A 16600-nucleotide genomic window follows, 5' to 3' on the forward strand; every position below is an offset into this window, starting at 1 on the left:
AGTGCACAGGAGAGTCAGTTAAGAGCAGGAAGGAGCATTAGGGGTAACCAAGGACAGCCTTCTCACATGGCTCAATACATACTTTGTCACATGATTTGGATTGATAGACTCGTGTATCAGTTTCTTCTGGACATCTAGGTGGTATGATGGATTGAGTGTTCAATCTAGTGTCAGGAAGATCTGAGTTTGTTTTGCCTCAGACACTTACTAGCTGCAGGAAGCTGGGCAAATCACCTGACTTCTCCTTGGCCTCAGTTTCCTCTTCTGTAAAATGGAGAGAATGATGGCACCTTCCTCTCAGGGTCATTATGAGGATCAAATGAGATAATATACGTGAAGTGCTTTACAGATCATAAAATGCTATAAGAATCTCAAATTTTTCCTCCCCAGGAATGAAGAGGATGAGCTAAGTTATCTTTAAGGTTGTTGTAGTTCTAAACCTTAAGACCTCTAATCCTTGAAGGTGATCTCTCTCTATTTCTGAAAGTCAGTCAGTAATTCCAGAAGGTCAGATGTCCTACCTACTCACCCTATTACTCACTCCCTTTCCATTGTGGCTTTGCTGGGGGTTGAGAGGATCCTGTCCAGCCTCAGAACCAGGGCCCTCTGTCCTCTCTGACCCTGATCGTCCAGGCTCTGTTTTCTTCCCTAAGATGTTTTCCAAAGCACACACAGGTCACTGGGGATGATGGGAGATTGATTTCAGGGAAGTAATCTCCTCCAAGTTCTCCTGCTCCCATCAGGTCTAGGCTGACTGGGAATCCTAAGGTGACATCTCTTCAAGTGTTTTAGATGTGGACACACATATGCTCAGCCACATAGCTAGGGACCTATTCTCCTGGGCTTTTCTGAACCCAGAGATGAGAAAAGATCATGAGAAAATGTGATCATTAACTACTTTCCCTCTTATTTCCCATGAGTGCTTTTTGTTTTCTAGTTACTTGGAATTTTGCAGTAATATTATAAAATTACATTTCCTAGGTACTTTAAAGTTTGCAAAGCTCATAATTCTCTATACCTTCATGAACCAGTTACTGTTTTTGTTGTCATTTTTCTCTCTACAGACAGATAACCTGTTGTTTAGAAAGCCCTGATGATTTACTCATGTAACTAGTAAGTAGTCAATTGCTCAATTAGCAGGCGTTAATAGCATCTTCTATTTGTCAGGCACTGTGCAAGAAAACGTCAGGATTCAAACATCATTCCCTTGACTATAAGTCCAATGAGACACAGTGGAGAGAGCTCTGAACTTGGAGTCAGGATAGATGTGTTCAGTAGTACCTCAGATGCTTGCTAGCTGTGAGCAAATCACAAAATCACAGCACTTTCTTCAAGGAGTTTTTGTGAGGATCAAATGACATAATAGGTCAAGTGCTTTGCAAATATCAAAGTGCTACATAAATGCTTAATGTTATTATTTTAGGCATAAGCATTATTAATTTCCAAAAGAATGACACACATAGTCGTAAATAGAATGTGTTATTCATCACTTTGGAATATCTTGAATGGTGTGCAATAAGCTTGTGCATATACAAGTTGGGTACTGGATAATCCACCAATTAGCTAATAAAAAAAATAATTATTAGCCTTTCATATGGACCAAGCCTGTTTTAGGCAGTTGGATACAAATATATAGGTGTAGTAGACTCTGTTCTTGAAGAGTTTGCATTCCATATGAAAAAATATGAATAAGGCAACTGGTCATGATTTGTTATGCAATGGCATGTGTTGCTTAATAAATCAATATGGCTTGAAGATAATATTTTTATTTCTCAGTAATTTCATTTTTACCTACCACAGTTTTTGGTAAGTCAGCCAGCTCAAGTTAGGAGAGTGATACCCAGACACCAGCTTTCTAGAAAAACTCTCTAGAGTACTCTGGCTCATCTTTCCCCAAAGGACTTTTTTCTCAGAGGACTGTCTCTGGAGGTCTGACTCCTGCTCTTGACCTCATTTCTTGGTAGTAACAGGGAATGCTCTTGATAGTTATAGGAATGACTTAACAGCAGGTAATTGAATATGTGACATCTGACATAAATCTGCAAGAGATTCAGCTGGTATTTTATTTTGGTCCCAATTCAGTTCTTTTCATTTTTGAGACTTGGAAAAAAATAAGGCTAACCATTGAAAAACCTTATTCTTTTTTCTTTTTTTTTTTTTTTGGCAAGGCAATGGGTGTTAAGTGACTTGCCCAGGGTCACACAGATAGTAAGTGTTAAGTGTCTGAGGGTGGATTTGAACTCAGGTCCTCCTGACTCAGGGCGGTGCTCTATCCACTGTGCCACCTAACTGCCCTCAAAACCTTATTCTTATTAGATGAACTTATGGTTTTTCTGGGCATCTTAACGGGATGATTTCTGCCCACATACCCCAGAAGAGTTTCTTCTTTATATCATGTTCTTCCTACTCCTCTTCAGCCTCTTCCATCTGGCACCTATTTCTCAGCCACTGTAGCTTTTTTGACTCATGCTGCTGGACATGCTGCTATGTGTTTGTATTATCATTTTGTCTGGGTTTTTTTTGGGGGGGCGGCAGGGGAATCATCTTGTCTTGTGTTTAGTGTTGTTGGTAGATTCTGTTACCTTGAAAGATTTCTATGGGGAAAATGCATCTAGCCGTAAAAACTGCCAAAAAAATTCAGTCAAAGAGTTTGGCATGCTGGGGAAGATTAATAAAGCTTTATACTTGAAGTAGTTGTCCCAGCAAGCAGAACTAACTCCAAATTTAGGCTTTCAGTGGGAGATTAGGTTAAAAGGGAAAAAAAAAACCCTGTGAGATACTTTTTCTCTGTCATTTCTGACCTAGACACACTGGAGTTACAGAAATGAAGTCAGATAATGATAGTAAGGAAAACTTTTATTTTGGTTTGTAGATTACAAAAAAACAAAAACAAAAACAAAATCTTAGTAGATCTTGGAGGTTTGGAGAATTAGGAAATTGGAGATTAACATTATAGAATTTGGAGATTAATCATTTTAAGATTGCAGAGAGAACTCCTGGGACTTTGGATAATTCCAGGAGCTCACCCCTTTTCTTTGTTCTCATAAGGTTAAACAGAAGCTTAACATATGCTGAAATATCTTAGAGATATATCTACTCCGCAGAAGTTGTTTTAAGGAAAAATAAGAATTAAATTCTGAAAAGTTTAGGGGTAAAATGGTATATTGGTATTGCACCCCCCCCCCTGCCCCGGCCAAGATTGATTTAGTGTAATGAAAGAAGGCAGCTAGTTTGAATGTAATCACAGAGTGAAAGAAAAAATAAAAGGTACGTGGTTTGCATTTTACAATTTATCTGGAACTTTATAGCTTCCATTTACTACTCTTCCTTGACCATGAAGTGAGAAAAGCTTGTTTAAAATCAGAGAGCAACTTAGAATGAGTAAAATTTAATTAAGGAATGGGAAGATTGATTTAAACTGAAAAGGGGCCCATGACCCTCCCAATCCAGATCAAAGATTTCCCTTTCTGACCTCTATCTGAGATAAAGTGAAATTATTTCCCAATTTTAGAGTATCTGTCTGATAATTTTAAAAGATATGAGTTCATTTTATAAGTTAGACCTTCATGAACTTTGTATAAGATTTTTATATCAGCTACAGGGTTTAGGTAAAGATAAAGACAGCAAGTGGTAGATAAAAACTGAAATTCTCAAGTTCCAGGTTTGTAGAATCAAATTTAAGAGATTGTACTAAATTGTATTAAATTTTGTTACTAGAAGATTTTAGCAAAGTTACCTAGGAATCTATGTAAGTGATGTGAAACAAGAGAATCAGAGCACCCTTCAGAGTTGCCCTGAGAATGAGGCCTATTCCGTAATGTCCAAAAGATATTTCCAAGGACCAGATGACTACATGTGACACCTGGGACTCAAGACGAGATGTGATGATTAAATGGACATTGGGAGTGGGTTACTAGGATAAAGGAGACTTGATATTAGTTAATATTGATGATCATTGTTTTATTGCTTTGGAATTTTGTTTTATGGTGTTTATGTTTTGTTTAAGTTTTCTTGGTTACCTTGGTGACATGTAAATCTTCCTTCTCAAAATTGGTATATTGTGAGCCATCAAAATAGTTTAGTTTATAGCCTGATTTACATAATTCTGACTATGAATATCTGAAAAAACCTTACAGATTTGACTTGTAAATAAGTGATCCATGAGGCAAGTGGACTGCCTACTCACTCATAAATCAAAAGGGGGAATTGAGGGGCATTAGTCAAGCAAGCAATGGTGAGAATTGAGTGAACCACACCAGCTCCATCTTATGACTCAGTTCTGGAGCTAGCTCATTTCTCTTTCTATTCAGTCATGAGTCTAGTCCAATTTCTGTCCTATGAGAAAACTTTATTCAACTGTGGAAATTGTAAAAAATGTTATTCCTTGTTCATGTTTGGTAAACTGGAGAACCTCTACCTGCTCTTAGGACCCTTAACTAAGGGCCTAGGTTTTGTTAACCAGAAAGGTAGTCAGAACTAAAAATTGATAGAACTTTTATTATTGATTATACTGGTCAAAGTAACCCATATATCTTGTCTGAAAACTCTCCCTGTACTGATCAATTAGTTATTTTTTTCATATTTTCTTTGATTGAATACAGATACTTGGGGGGGACATCTCTTTTTTTCTGATTTAGGGAATTTCACCTGTTCACCTCTCCCCCTCCCAACTCAAAAGTCCCTAATATTTCCTCCAATTAGAAGTCAGATTACCTAATTTTGTATACTGGTTAATTGTACTCTTTAATGACTTGGTCTTATTTGATTAATTAAATGTATAAATTTGTATCTCCCTTGTATTCAGGGTACAGTGCCAAAGCTGAGGAGGGTGACTAGTCCTGATTTGCTATGCATCGGAATGCATTGCTTCATAAAATTGATATGCTTGGAAGCTCAAATCTTTGTTTCCCCAGTCCATTTCATCTTTCATACCACCACAACCTAACTTGGGAGAGATTTTTTGGAGAAGGTGATTCTTGAATAGACAATTTTTTTTTGGTGAGGCAATGAGGGTTAAGTGACTTGCCCAGGCTCACACAGCTAGTAAGTATGGAAGTGTCTGAGGCTGGATTTGAACTCAGGTCCTCCTGAATTCAGGGCTGGTGCCCTATCCATTAATGCCACCTAGCTGCCCTTGAATAGACTATTGGAAGAAGTATGTGATTCTTTAAGGTAGAGGTAAGGTAAGAGAACCTTTCCAGGCATGAGGGATGGCCAGTGTGTAGGTACAGAAATGGAAGGTATAAGTGTGATGTAAGGAGTAGTGAGAACGTCCCTTTAGTTAGACTGCAGATCATCAGAAGGGGAATAATGTATTAATAAGTCTAGAAAAACAGGTTGAAGTCAGGTTTTGTGGAGCTTTCAAGGCCAAGTCATGTAATTTTATTTTATCATACAAGCAATAAGGAGCTACTGGATTTGACTGAGTGGGTGAATAACAGGGCCAAACATGTACTTAAGGGAAGTCACTTTGGCTGCTGTGAGTAGGACGAATTGAAGTCAGGAGAGGTTTGAGGAGAGCAGAGCAAATATGAGGCCATGGCAGTATCCTAAGTTGAGAATAAAAATGAGACTGTGAAACTTAGAGATTGGAAGGAAGGTTGTACCTTTGATAGGAAAAGGAAAGTGTGGAGAGGGATGTATTGGGGCAGAAACATAATGAATTCTATTTTGGACATATTAAATTTTACATGCACATTGGAGATTTTGTTTAAAACATTCAATCAGCAAATCAATAATTTACCAAGCATTTGTTAAGCTCTCACTATGTGCTACTTAGTAAGAGATACATAGAAAAAAGGAAAAAAAAAACTTCAAGGTTAAGGGGAGATGACATTGATATCAATAAGTCCATACAAGATCCATATAGAATAGATGGAAGGTAACCATAGAAGAGAAAACTTCAGCATCTGGGGAAAAGTCACCTGTAGAAGATGAGACTTAAGTTAAGACCTGAAGAAAATCAGGGAAATTGAGAAACTGAGGTGAGAAGAAAGAGCATTCCAGACTGGGAGGGGGAGCAGTCAGTGCAAAGGACTGGAAATGGGATGGAACATCATGTGTGAAGCACAAAAAAAAAATAGATTTGTATGAATAGACCACAGAGTGAATGGTGTGGAGTAATGTGAAAGAAAGGTAGCAATGGTCTGGGTTGTGATGCCTTTAAATGCCAAATATTAGTTTATATTGGATTCTACAGGTAATAGGGATCCACAGGACTTTACTGAGTAGTGGGGAGACATAGTCAACTATGTACTTTAGGAAAATCACTGGACTAGGTTGCAGACAAAAGATGCTTCCCTGACTGCTCTTGAGGGGGAAAGCAGCTCTTAGTTTGCACTTGTCAGCTTAGCCCCTTCACACTAAGTGCTGGTAACACAAAAGAACATTGCAAATAATGAATGATGAGTAAATCTATTATATACAACAAGTTGTTTTTCATTTATTTTAGTTGTGTCTGATTTTTTATGACCCCATTTGGAATTTTCTTTATAAAGATACTTTAGTCGTTTGCCATTTTCTTTTTCAGCTCATTTAATAGATGAGGATTTGAGGAAAAAGGGCTAAGCAACTTGCCCAGTGAGATAAAACTCATTGAGTCTCTGTTTACTTCTATGGCATGGGAAATAATATTGTACTAGCTTCCTAATAGAGTTGATCTGAAGTTCTTATTAGATTATGTGAGAGGTCTTAAAGTGTAGTGAATCCAAAAAAGGTTTTGCCATGGAGAAAAGAAGATTCAAAAGTTCATGTCCTATCTCTGGAACTTTTTAGTTGTGTAACAATGAATAAACCTTTAAAATTTTGGAGCCTGCCAGCAATTTTCTAGCATTGTAAAATACAGAATTGTTGTGAAATTTAAATTGACCATGGGGTCCATAACCAGGAGGCATTTAGCCCATGGGTCTGACAACAGCAATTGGCTAACAGTCTAACTATGGCTTTAGTTGTTGATAGAGTGGAGAGTTAAAAGGCAGGTGAGGGAGCCAGGTCACATTGTTCACCTGGATTGTGATGGCTATAAGGTTTGGGGCTCAGAACTTCAAAATTGGGGAGGAGCTGCACCTTATAGTCATCCATCTTGTTTCTATTGAAAAAGAGAATCCACAATGTCTGAAGGGAGCCCATTCCACTATGAGGCAGTTCAAATAAATCGTTATGACATTTTCTCCCCTGATGTTAGGTGTTCCTCTTTGCAACATTTTTTCTGGTGAGGCAATTGGGGTTAAGTGACATGCCCAGGGTCACACAGCTAGTAAGTGTCAAGTGTCTGAGGCCAGATTTGAACCCAGGTCCTCCTGAATCCAGGGACCGGTGCTTTATCCACTACGCCACCTAGTTGCCCCTCCCTCTTTGAAACTTCTAGCCATCCTTTCCATCCATTGTGCCCAGCTCTGTTTCTGCAAGGACCAAATATTACAAGCCCTCTTCCACATGACATTCTTCAGCTACTTGATGAGAGTTAACATATTATTTTCTCTTATGGAGGCTAAAATCCATAGTTCAACAAATCAAAGGACCAGAGATTTATTTATTTATTTATGTATTTTTTTTTCAATGTTTTAACCAAACAGATTGTATTCGCTGCAGGCTTAACATAGTGCTTTGCACTTAGTACTTTATAAATGTTGTTGATTGACTTTTTATTTAATAAACATTTTTATTTAAAGTTTTGAGTCCAAATTTCTATCCCTCCCTCCATTCCTCCCTCTCCCCTGAGGTGGTAAGCAATCAGATATAGGTTATACATTTCAATTATGTAAAACATTACCATATTAGTCATTTGTATAAGAAGACTCAAATAAAAGAAAAAAAAAAAAGAAAGTGAAAAATAGCATGCTTCAGTCTGTGTTCAACATCAGTTCTTTTCTTTGGAGGTAGATAGGTTGCATCATTATTAGTCTTTTGGGATTGTCTTGAATCATTGTATTGTTGAGAATAAGCAAGGCATTCACAGTTCTTCATTGAACAATACTACCGACATAGTGCACATATTCTCCTGGTTCTGAGTCACTTTACTATACATCATTTCATAGAAGTCTGTTCCAGGCCTTTCTGAAATCATCCTGCTTGTCATTTCTATAGCACAATGATATTCCATTACAATTATATACCACAGGTTGTTTAGCCCATTCCCCAATTGATGGTCATCACTTTGATTTCCAATTCTAAGCTCCAATCAGAGATTTAGAGGTAGAAGAGCCTTAGAGGTCATGAGCCCAACTCTCTCATTTGACATGCAATAAAACTGAGTCCCAGAAACATTAAGTGATTGGCTCAAGGCCACAGAACAAGCTAAAGGTGAGGAAGGATAAAAAATCCAGTTGTCTTAATTCTGTCTCTCTACCCACTATTCCCATTTCTTTTAAGCAGTTGTTTTAGGACATGGTCTCAAGGTCCTTCACTAACCCAGTTGCCTTCCACTGGCTACCCTCAAGATTGTCCATGTCCTTATATTGTGGTATGAAGAACTGAATACAGAACTAGGCCAAAGTACCATGGAAACCATCACCTCCTTATTACTGGAAACTGCCTGTTTTAACTTGGACTAAGACGGCATTAATTTTTGTTGACTGTCTCATCACAACCGTTCACCATGATTCACATTGTTGTCCACTAAAATTGCTACATCTCTTCCATACAAATTGTTGCTTAAGCATGCCTCCCTCATCTTCTATCTGTGAAGCGACTTTTGTACCCAACTATAAAGATTTATGTTTATCTCTATGGGAATTCATCTTTTGGGGGGAATTCAACCTAATTCTCTATCGCTTCTAAAGAAAGATATTTTCATCCTACCATTTAGTTAGTTAACCACTCCACATTTTTGTCTTCTGAAAATTATGCCTTCGTCCAAATATTTGCTAAAAATCTTAAATCTCACAATGAGGAGTTGAAGATAATGCCTAGATTGTGAGGCTGGGGAAGGGTGATGTCCTTGAAAGTAACAGGAAAATATCAAAGAGGGGAAGTTTAGGGAGGAAAGATCATGAATTCTGTTTGGGATAGTTCAAAGGGCAGGTGGTGATAACATAATGAAAGCTGGAGAGAGAGTTATGGGGCTGGATATATGGATATAGGAATCATATGTATAGAGATGACAATTGAATCAATAGGGGATAATGAGTTCAACCAAATGAGACAATATGGAGGAAGAATAGAATATAGACAGAGGTCTTTGTAATTGCAGCATAGACAGTGATCAAGTTACTAAAGTCATAGCGATTACTATTACTATAGTGTTTATGTGTAATGCAGAAATCAAGCATTCCAATAAAGGCCAAATTACACAAAATTAGAACTAAGCCAACATCTAGCAAGTCTTTTGGAATCTTCTCAAAGAGAGTATGGCAGTGGCTTTGATGAGGACAAGCCACAATACTCTATAATACTCCCAGTTCCTGACCCAGCATCCTGCAGAGAATGGCTTGCTATATACTATTTTTATTGTGTTGAGGAGACAAAATGCTCAGTAGGTGGTCTGAGACAAACACTTACCAAGAGACAAAAAGACAGCAGACACTATGCTTGTTTAATTCAATATCTTGATTGATTTTGCAATTCAATTAGTTACTCCAGTCGTTAGTACCCACAAATTACCATGTATTTATTTTTTATATATTCTACATTTTCTCACTTGTGAACATGTTGCATGTTGTGAACATGTTAACTTGGGGGCAGCTAGGTGGTGCAGTGGATAAAGTATCGGCCTGGATTCAGGAGGACCTGAGTTTAAATCTGGCCTGAGACACTTGACACTTACTAGCTGTGTGACCTTGGGCAAGTCACTTAACCCTCACTGCCCCCCCCCCAAATGTTAATTCTGTGAGGACAGAGCCTATCTCACTTTTTTCAAGTCACATCAACAAGTATTTATTAAACACTAGAAAGGAAAACCAGCCAACCAACCAACAAAACAAAAAAACAATCACAAAACAATCCCTCTACTCAAGGAGTTGACCAGTGTAATGTACAAATGAAATACATGTGCAGATGAAATGAGATAATTTCAGAGGGAAGACAGTAAGGTTAAGGAGTTCTGGGAAAGGCTTTCTGAGGGGGCTGGGGCTTTAGCTGAGATTTGAAAGACTCCAGGGAAGCCAGAAAGTGGAGGATGAGGAGGGAGACTATTCCATGCATAAGGGACATCAGTGCTAATAATGGTGAGTCACTTCCATATTTGCATTCTAAACACAATAGTGACTAGGATATAGCAAGTGCTTAATAAATGATTATGATTTGATTGAATAAGATGGTTATAAGATTACAGGACCATAGATTTGGAGCTGAAAAGGGCCTTAGATGCCACCAAGGCCAAGATCCTAATTTTTTAGATGAAAAACTTAGGTCCACAAAAGTCATGGGATGGGCTCAAGGTCTCACAACTTGTAGTAGTGGTAAGTAGTGTAAGTAGTAGGAACCCAGTTCCTTTGTACCCTGAGTTCAATATGCTGAATTGATATTGAACAAGCTATTTTTTCTTCTCTTCTTCTCATCTATCACTTATTTGTATTTTTTTTTTTTTGCAGGGCAATGAGGGTTAAGTGACTTGCCCAGGGTCACACAGCTAGACAGTGCCCAGTGTCTGAGACCGAATTTGAACTCAGGTCCTCCTGAATCCAGGGCCAGTGCTTTATCCACTACACCACCTAGCTGTCCCTCCTATATCTTTCTTAAAACACCTTTTCTATTCTTTCAAGAAACCTATCTCACTTCCCAATAAACTAGTGAGTTAAGATGTATTGAATTAATCTATCTTTTCTGATAGGACAAAGACTGACTTATACTTTGAGAATATATAGGTCTTATCAGAAACAAAATACATGTCATTTTTATTGTTGTTTGTTTGTTGCAGGGCAATGAGGGTTAAGTGACTTGCCCAAGGTCACACGGCTAGTAATTGTCAAGTGTCTGAGGTTGGATTTGAACTCAGGCCCTCCTGAATTCAGGGCCAGTGCTTTATCCACTGTGCCACCTAGCTGCCCCCAAGAAACAAATACATAAGTATTAGTAGAAACAAAGCCTCTGTGCATGCTTGAAAATCCCTGGATAATTCTCTCCATTCTTCACATTGGCTTAAAGGGATACTGATGCTTTTTCTTCAATTTTGGCACCACTCTGGTTCTAACCACTTTGGTAGACAGAGGTATTATGACTCATTCTCTGTACTATGGGCTCACATGCTCAGTGAAAGCTGGTGCCCGCCTGGGAAATAAATTACCTAGATTTAAAAGAAAATCAACATTTGCTAAAATGCAGGATTAGAGATGGAATTTCTAGATCTTCAATCAAATCGTCTCCCACCTGAGGCTGTTTTAGCCTCTTTTTTCTGTCAGTGTTTCAATGTATTAGGTGGATTCATGATCACATCATTTGAAGCCTCCCAAACAATTTGAAAGCATTTGCTGAACCCATAGTATGTACCTGTTATTAGTTACTGGGTGTACAAGGACAAAATGCAATTTGCATTTAAATGGTGATAGATTAAAAGAAGTGGAATAAGGAATATTGTTTTTAGATATTTTCAATTTATTTCATTAAAGATTTTCCCAATTACATTAAACATTTTAACATTCCTTTAAACATTTTTAGTTCCAAATTCTCTTCCTTCCCTCTCATCCCTCCCTTACCCCTTGAGAAAGAAAGCAGTATGATATCAATTATGCATGTGAATTCTTGTAAAACTTATTTCCATATTAGCATGTAGCAAAAGAAAACACATTAAAATGAAACAAGAAAAGAAAGTGAAAAAATGCTTCAATTTGTACTCAGAGTTCATCACTTCTCTCTGTGGAAGTAAGAAAAGTTTTTCTATCAGTGATCCTTTGGATTTCCTTGGTATAAAGTCTGGGTTGGCAAGTTCCTCTATCAATACAAACTGATAACTTTTTGCATCTATGGTACTAGAGAGTTATAGGTCAAGGGGTGCTAAGAGGTTAAGTGATTTACTTGCTGTCATGAAGCTAATATGTTGTAGAGGTAGAAATTGAACACAGGAGTCCCATTGACTCCAAAGCTAGTGGTCACTGTGCCACCTTACAATTCTTGCATTGTAACAAGTGTGGTAGCAACCAACCCACAAAGTTTAATAGATACTTACTGATTGAATTGCATTCATGGTGGACCCGAGGAGCATGAATAAATACATGGTAATATTAAGAAGCCTGTAGCATATTACCAATGATGTCTTGCATTCAGTGAAAAGTTGCAAAGGAGCCAATAAACTATTAAAAGATCTAGAAAAAGGACTTTAGCATATTAGATAATTCTTCTTTGGAGGATTTTTGGAAAGATATGGGGAAAAGATCTCCCAGTGAGAATGTGGATGTATTTGGACTTCTCTCTACCTTTTCCAGCTCTGCTTACCCTTATCTCCCATTTCCACCTCAAATCTATTGCAAAGTCTTTTTAATTCTACCTAGGCATTTGTCACAATTATTCCTTCTCTGCTCTCATGGCTAACCTTTTGGTTCAAGCTCTCATCACTCAGGCACTCAGAACAACACAATTCTCCAGACAACATGGATGAGGGTAGAACACAGTTGCACTATCAGTTCCTTATTCCTGGAAGCTTTGTCTCTCAGTGTAGCCTCAGGTCACAGTAGGGTTTGTCATTTGTTAGTTAGCTAGTTAGTTTGTTTTACGGCTGATATCCCTGCTAATTCATATTTAGCTTACAACCCACTAAATCCTTCAGATCTTTTTTTCCCCTCACACCCTTCTCAGATGTCACCTCTTTATATATCCAGGAGATCTTGCTTTTAGGTAAATATGTATGATGATGAACTCACCACTGCCTCTGCCGATAGCATCCCAGTTAGTGGTTCTTGTTAGATTGGACTGGGTAGCCAACTGGCCCTGGTACTTAACACATTTGCACTTATCAAACACAAACACATTTCTGCTTCACAGAATTGTTGCTAGGATCCTACTTTCTAAGATTAGGAAAGAGTATTTTTAGGTGGGTCCCTTTGAGTGAATGTAGTTCAGTCATTTTTTTAGTCATGTCATACTCTTCATGACCCTGTTGGGGTTTTTCTTGGCAAAGATAGTGGAATGGTTTGCCATTTCCTTCTCTAGCTCATTGGAAAGATGAGAAACAGAGGCAAACATGGTTAAATGACTTGACCAGGGTTACACAGCTAGTAAGTGTTTTAGGCCAGATTTGAACTCAAGAAGATGAATCTTCTGACTCCAGGCCTGGTGTTCTATCTACTGTGCCACCTAATTGCCCTTTCAGTGAATAGATAAGACCATTTGCTGAAGGTGTTTGAATCAAATATATGCTCTCATTTGATGAGAGTCTTCCACTGGACTTGGTAACATTTTCAATGTATTTAGCAAGGCCTTATTTTATACATAGTAAAGTCTAGAGAAACAAAGGTGTGAGGATATAGATAGATAGATAATAGGTAAATAGATATGTATTATATATATATTTATATGTATGCATGTGTGTATATACATTTTGTTGTAAGACTTTGTATATACATTGTGTATATATATATACACATACATACATATACACATACAACATACATGCATACATAGCTTTATATATTCAAACCCATTGAAATACAAGGCCTGAATCAAGAGCAACCCTTTCCCGTGAATTTTCAGTGCATCTTTGACCTCCTTGTTTCTCAGGCTATAGATCAGGGGTTTAGCATGGGGATGATGATGCCATAAAATATGGAGGCCACCTTGTCATTTTCCTCGGACTCACTGGGAGGAAGGATTAAATACATGTAAGAGAGAGACCCCATATAAAATAGGATTACGGTCATCAGGTGGGAGGCACAGGTGGAGAAGGCCTTGTGTCTCCCTGAAGTGGAGTGCATTTTCAAGATGGCGGCCAGGATGTACACGTAGGAGAAGAATACAACCAGCAAGTGCTTGTTAGGTTAATGCCTATGTTGACCATTAACAACATGACATTCATGTCAAATACTGGAGCAGGAAAGGGCCAGGACTGGGGGGCATCACAAAAAAGTGATTGATTATATTGGAATTACAGAAAGATTGCAAAGAAAGCAAAGAGACATGTACAGTGGCAGTCGTAGACCCCATGAAATAGGATACAGAGAACCAGGTAGATACAGACCCTTTGGGACATGACCACTGGGTAGCGCAGTGGGTAACAGATAGCCACATAACGATCTATGCCATGGCTGCAAGAAGATAAACTTCAGTGGTAGCAAATAGACCATAAATATGTAATTGTATCAGACATCCTGAGAATGAGATAGATTTGTGAGAACCACGAGAAATTTAGTAACATCTTGGAGTGATAGCAGAGGTATAACACAGGTCAACAAAGGACAAGTGTTGGAGGAAAAAATACATGGGTGTGTGAAGGCGGGAATCAATGTTGATGAGGAAGATCATGCCAGTGTTGCCCACTAGAGATATGACATAGATGATGAAAAACCCAAGGAAGAGGATGAGCTGTACTTCTGGCTGAACCAAAAATCCCAGCAGAATGAATTCAGTCACCACGGTGCTGTTTGCTTGTGTCATGGCTATCACATTATCTGCAGAGAGAGAGGGAGAGAGAGAGAGAGAGAGAGAGAGGGAGAGATTGTATTACTCAGATTTAGGCATAAGATGCCCTCTTATTTTATGTTGATGTTTTCTATCTTTCTAAAATCTAATTTTTGTTGGTCAGTTTATATCTATGTATATATGTATAATATATATCTTAATTTCCAAATATATCCGTTCTCCCTTCCCCATCCAACAAAGCACTCTTTATAATAGATAAAATAGAGGGGAAATAGCTTAAAAAAACAGTCAACATACAAACTCTCTGACAATGCAGTAATAGTTTTTTTTCCTCTTTATCAGCTTGTCTTAAGTTTACCTCTCACACATGAGGCAGTTAGGTCTTATGGAGTAGTAGATAGAATGAACATTGAGTAGTTACAATACCTGAGTTCAAGTCTTGTCTCTAGTCTTATTACCTGAATGACCAGAGGGAAATAATTTAAACTCAGAGACTGATTCCACATCTGTGAAAAGGGAATAATAATGCCTCTAAAGATGTGTTTTAAGAACACATTCTGTAACATTACAGGGTTATATAAATGTTATTTTTCCCTCCAAAAAGTACTTTGTACCTAATTTGGGTTGGCTGCCAATGAGCACACAGTGTTACTAAGTGTTGTCCCAACAGCCGGAACAAATTTGTTACCATGGGTTTGGTTAGCTGAGAAATTTTGAATAGAATTTTTCATTGAACTTCTATTTTTCCATCAAATTGAACTCTTTGCATCTCCAGAGTAGTACATTTCCTGAGTCATAGGAATGCTTAATAAACACTTGTTGACCTCGCTTTATTTGACTCACTGAATAATTGAATAGCTATATTTGATAAGCTGAACTTTCTCAGTAAACAAATACACAGAGGACACAGGTCTGAACTGAATATGAAGGGCATGATAAGGTGAACTACAGTAAAGTTGAGAATAAGGACAAAGAAATGCAAACATCTGGGTACAAATATCTGCCATTCCCAATACTCTTTATTCAAATCAGTACTTGATCTGTCACTGTTTATTCTGTGACAGACAAAAAGTAGACCTTTAACATCATCATTTAGAGAAATTGAGGGCCTTCTTGGAATTTGTTCATGATGGTTTGCTTCAGGATTTTCAGGTTGCTATGTGTCAAATGTCCTGGACCACCTAGTGTAGTATAGTGCCAGGTACTTAGCAAATCTTTGCCACTGTTTTTGAGTTCTATTTAGGCATTCCAACTCCCTTTTGCTTTTTAAACATTTACTAATTGTAAGTATACCCGCATTTTCTTTATTGTAGATTCATCATTTTTCACAAGTTTTTTGCAATCTTTTTATGGTCTGGTTGGTGAGATACTTACCTTCTCTATAAGGAGTGTGCAGTTATTGGAATCGTGAATCCATTCCAGAACTTAACTTCTTACACATACACATTTGTGTAGACCACAACCTGCTATTTAAACAGAATTATAAAATAGTTTCTTTTCCATGTAAATGCAGAGGAAGCAGCAGCACATCATAAGGGAGGCAGTAAGAGCCAGGAGACCTGACTTCTGCTTCTTCCTGCCTAGGAATCATTGGACAACTACTTTTTTTCTCTAGAATTCAGTTTCTTTATCTTTTTTTTTTCTTTTAAGGGAAATGAGAGTTAAGTGACTTGCCACAGGGTCACACATCTAGTAAGTGTCAAGTGCCTGAGGTCAGATTTGACTCAGGTACTCCCGAATCCAGGCCAGTGCTTTATCCACTGCGCCACCTAGCTGCCCCCGGTAGCCTGACTCTTGAAGGTGGCTTCCAGATGGAAGATGAGACATTGAAGTCCTGAACAGTGGTATCCCAGGAGGTGGGGTGGTGGTGGTGATTAAGTAGACCAGAGTCTAGCCCCGCCAGTGGCTGCTCTGAGGATGTTGGCCATTATTGTCCTTTGTACATTCTAATCTAATGACAACACTTTTTTTTTTTTTTAAAGATCTATTCCATTTCTGCAGCAATACTCCATATGGAGCAGTTGCATAAATCTAAAGCAAGACAATTCCTGCTGATAGGGCTGTGGGCACTATATTGGCTTCATAAAGGCGTCTT

At 38.1% G+C, this 16600-nt stretch overlaps 1 pseudogene; it reads right to left on the reverse strand.

Annotated features, from left to right (window-relative positions):
* Positions 1–6966: 6966 nt before the first annotated feature.
* LOC122731847 lies at positions 6967–14520 on the reverse strand (annotated as a pseudogene).
* Between the last annotated feature and the right edge of the window lie 2080 nt (positions 14521–16600).

Source organism: Dromiciops gliroides, chromosome 6 (assembly GCF_019393635.1).
Source record: "Dromiciops gliroides isolate mDroGli1 chromosome 6, mDroGli1.pri, whole genome shotgun sequence".
In the NCBI taxonomy this organism is placed as follows: Eukaryota; Metazoa; Chordata; class Mammalia; order Microbiotheria; family Microbiotheriidae; genus Dromiciops; species Dromiciops gliroides.